Below are 4341 nucleotides of genomic sequence, written 5' to 3' on the forward strand. Positions count from 1 at the left end.
AAAAATGTAATTCTATGTAAACATATGTGTATGGGTTTTCCATGTATCCTTGAAGCAAATGCTGGATTACATAAATATTCCCAGAATGCACACCACCCACACTAAGTACATAACAATTACAAATGAATATATTATGTTAAGTTTATAATTTTGTAGATGTTATTTCTGAGGTGGCGTGTTGGAATGCCCCTATTCCTATACAGAAATACCATTTTACTATTATCCATATTAGGCATTAATAAAAGCGTAGCCTTTGGTCGCACTGATCGTTCTTCTTCCCCTTTTCTTGTGACATCTTCTTAAGTTAAGTTGTGGTGCTGGTGTTGCGGTAAAATAAAACATAAAACATAAAACCTAGTTCCTTCTGCGTAATTATTGGGAACATAAAACGACAATAACAATACGGACCGGCCGAAATTTGTCTCTGAGAGCGCTGAGTTCAGGCAGATTATAAGACAAAGAAAGAGAGGGAAGCTCCGAATATCTGCCTCTCTTTGTTGCACGATCGTTTTCGTAGGCAGTCTTCTACGCTGCGCCGACTTCTCTGCTGACGTCAACAGCGGCACAGTGTTTTAGGCACAAAAGAAAACAAAAAAGCTTTTTGCATTGAGCCATGCCACCGCGTCCCTAGTGCAGAACTGAAGGGTCCCTTCAGTTCCAAAAAAAAAGTTTCACTTGTGAATCACCTTGTGAATCCCGTGGGACATGTCCTTTTGCACAAGTGAAGAACAAGTGACGCTCCATATAGAAAATTGTATGGGATGTCCGCATTTTCACAAGTGAAAATTCAAATGAAAATTTTTCGAAGTCCTACGGGATTTCACTTGTTCCTTATACTCATTTTTCGTATGGCCTGTCACGTGCCGGTGACTCGTCCCAAGTGAATCACTTGGGAAAATCAGAATTTTTCCTTGAGTTTTCACTTGTGAAATCACTTGCAAGGGACACGTCCCAAGTGAAACACTTGGGAAAATCAGAATTTTTCCTTGAGTTTTCACTTGTGAAATCACTTGCAAGGGACACGTCCCAAGTGAATCACTTGTGAAAATCAGAATTTTTCCTTGAGTTTTCAATTAAAAAAATATAGAATTTAATTCATTTCATTTTAATTCATTTTAATTATATGGTACTATTTAGATTTTCAAAAATTGTACAATTATTGTTTCTGTTTTCTTGCTTCGTAAGCTTATTTTTAACGTTAGACATCGCCGTTCTTAAGCCTTTGACCGGGTCCTCTGAATCCTTGGCCAACGCTCCTGAAAAAACATATGTTTAAAAAATGCGTTTTATTTGTTTAATTGTATATTTACCTTTTATAGCTTGTTGCAGAATTTTTATTGGCACAAAACATTTTGTCATCCACTTTCGGCTAACGGAACCCATTGAATACCTTCAAAATTTACGTACTTTAAACTAAGATCAATGCACAACATCTTAAACTTAATGTAGCACTTACCTGGCTTTATTATATTAACTAAACGATTAAAGTAACTCTGCTACGCACCATTAAAATGGATGCTTCCCTTTCAATCACTCAAACAGAATGCACCAAGTCTTCTCACCCCTTTACTAGATTTCTTTTGTTTTCTCTTCGCTGTTGGCGCGTGCCACTGCACCTATACCCTTTCTAAAGGAAAATATATCCGACTATATAGTTTTTACTTCTTGAGTAAAAACTACAATACGATTTTTTTTTAAATGTTAATACTTAAATGTTTTAAATACTTAAATCAATTTTAACGGACTAAATTTCTATAACTTAACTATAAAATTATATTGTAATAAGAATGTATAATAAGTAAATATAACATTATAAGTAAATTCAATTTACTAAATTTTACTATAATCAAATAGTTTACTTTTATAAAACAATATTAGTTGTTTTTTTCGATTCACAATAATGCTCCTAAAATATTAGGGCATTCACATGTCGCTTCTCCACGAAAATTTTTCCGCCGAAATATTAGTCGCTAGCCGAACATAACGGAGAGACGCAAAAAAAAATAACGGACCAGCCGAAATTTGTCTCTGCGAGCGCGGAGTGCAGGCAGATTATAAGACAAGAAAGAGAGGGAAATATCCGAATATCTGCCTCTCTTTGTTGCACGATCGTTTTCGTGGGCAGTCTTCTACGCTGCGCCGACTGCTCTGCTGACGTCAACAGCGGCACAGCGTTTTAGGCACAAAAAAAGCTTTTTGCCTTGAGCCATGTCACCGCGTCCCTACTGCAGAACTGAAGGGGTATATTCTTGATCAGCATGTCCGTCTGTCCGTTTCTACGCAAACTAGTCTTTTAAAGCTATCGGGCTGAAACTTTCCCAAAAGTCTTCTTTCTTTTGCAGGTAGTATGTAAGTCGGAACCTGCCGGATCGGACCACTATATCTTTAAGCTCCCATAGGAATAATAGGAAAAAAATGTAAGAAAATTATTTATTGTGTGTTTTTTAACATATAAACTCCAACACTTGGAAATAACATTTTTTAATTAGTTTTGAATTTCGAATTTGTATTTATCAAAATCGGACGACTATATAATATAGCTGTAATAGAAACGATCGAAAAATTGGTGGGAAAATAATATAAAACATATTATAGCTTCGGTGTTTTTTATCATGTAACCTCCTTCGCTTGAAAATGACATTTTTTAATTAGCCGTTAGCCGAAAGTGGATCATGCAATGTTTGGTGCCAATAAAAATCCTGCAAAGGGCTAAACACAGCACTAAAAGGTAAATATACAAATAAACAAGTAAAACGCTTTTTTTAAACATATGCCCGGACAAAGGTTTAAGGAAGGGGATGACCAATGTAATAAGCAAATTAACGTATCATAAAACTAGGCTTACTAACAATAATTGTCCTTTAACAGAAAACCTAAATAACACTTTTTAATTAAAATGAATTTAAAAGCAAATAAAAATATATCTATTTTAAATTCTATATTTTCATACGTTAAAACTCATTGAAAATATTCTGAATTTCACAAGTGATTTCTTAAGTGAAAAATCATTGAAAATATTCTGAGTTTAACAAGTGATTTCACGTGGGACGTGTCACCGGCAGGTGACAGGCCATACGACAAATGAGTATACGAAACAAGTGAAATCCCGTTTTTCACTTGTGAAAAAGCGGATATCCCATAAAATTGTCTATATGGAGTGTCATTTGTTCTTCACTCGTGCAAGAGGACATGTCCCACGGTATTCACAAGGTGATTCACAAGTGAAACTTTTTTTTTGGAACTGAGGGGCAGATTTTATATTGTTTTGCTGAACGCGCCCACTGTTTTTTTATTCTAAGCTTGGCAGCACTCCCACCAACTTCTCGAATGAGTAGTTCAAGAACTCATCTGAATTTTCCTGCGCGTCAGTCTCCCAAAAGGTCCCATTTCGCTTCTATCCACATATAAATGGGAACTAAATAATAATAATAGTTGTATATTTTCTAGCTTACGTGTGTCGAAACTCTTTTTCGCAAAACGTGGGTTGTGCTACTGGCTTCCATTATTTTGACCAATTATGCACATATATTTATGTTGTGCAAATGTTGTTCCTCGATGTAATTTATCAACAACATGTGTACTTTAGCCAGCAAATTACAAACACACAGAACAACTGTTGCAAACGCGTTTGCAAATGGAAACACCTCCGCGTTGCCTATCGCGATTCCTATCGAAAAATCTGAAAAATTCCAAAATTTCGGCGTAGTGGAAATTGGGCTTAGGATCCTGAGCGACCCTGAACGACGGCAGATGGTGGATGGGTTTCTGTGAGAAGAGGCTATAAGCGCCAGTTTACCAAAATGTGCGGTACCTTTTTTAACATGATAATACATAAAGTGGAACGTTTGTAGGCTCTGCATATAATTTAAAGTTGTCGAATATTTTTTAAAATATCGTATCGTATATCGATCATATTTTTGTTAATGATGATGAAAAGTCGATTTAGTGCTTTAAAAGCATTTTTACCTCATTTATTTTACCAAGTAGAGCCTGAGTTATGGTTCCGTTCCTGGATCCAAAGAGTGGGTTTCTCCTGGTTCTGGTTACTGGTCCTCGGATAGTTCTTAATTTGGTTTTAAGTCTCGGAATAAAATGGAACCGCTATGTTTGGAGTTAATTCTCAAACTGAAAACTATAATAACTAGAATATGACCTTCTTCTTCATGTTGATCAACAAGACTGATACTACGATTCCGAATAACAATAGTAAATATACCGCTCCAAAATTGGTAGTTGTAAAATTTGTCCAATAAATGATCGAGTTGGAAGCATTGATGGACCTTAGGTTTAAATTGTGTAGGTTAATGTCTTCGATATGGTCGGTGAAGTTAATGTTCTGTA

The 4341-nt window shown here is 35.8% G+C and overlaps 1 long non-coding RNA gene across 1 annotated transcript; it reads right to left on the reverse strand.

The window, feature by feature from the left end:
* Nucleotides 1-720: 720 nt before the first annotated feature.
* LOC136117619 (uncharacterized) lies at nt 721-3421 on the reverse strand. The gene is made up of 3 exons (XR_010655143.2): nt 1457-3421; nt 1311-1390; nt 721-1256 (listed from the first exon to the last, which is right to left on the reverse strand). It is a non-coding gene; the product is annotated as an uncharacterized lncRNA (long non-coding RNA).
* Nucleotides 3422-4341: the final 920 nt, after the last annotated feature.

This window comes from Drosophila suzukii, unplaced genomic scaffold (genome assembly GCF_043229965.1).
Source record: "Drosophila suzukii unplaced genomic scaffold, CBGP_Dsuzu_IsoJpt1.0 scf_20, whole genome shotgun sequence".
NCBI classification, from domain to species: Eukaryota; Metazoa; Arthropoda; class Insecta; order Diptera; family Drosophilidae; genus Drosophila; species Drosophila suzukii.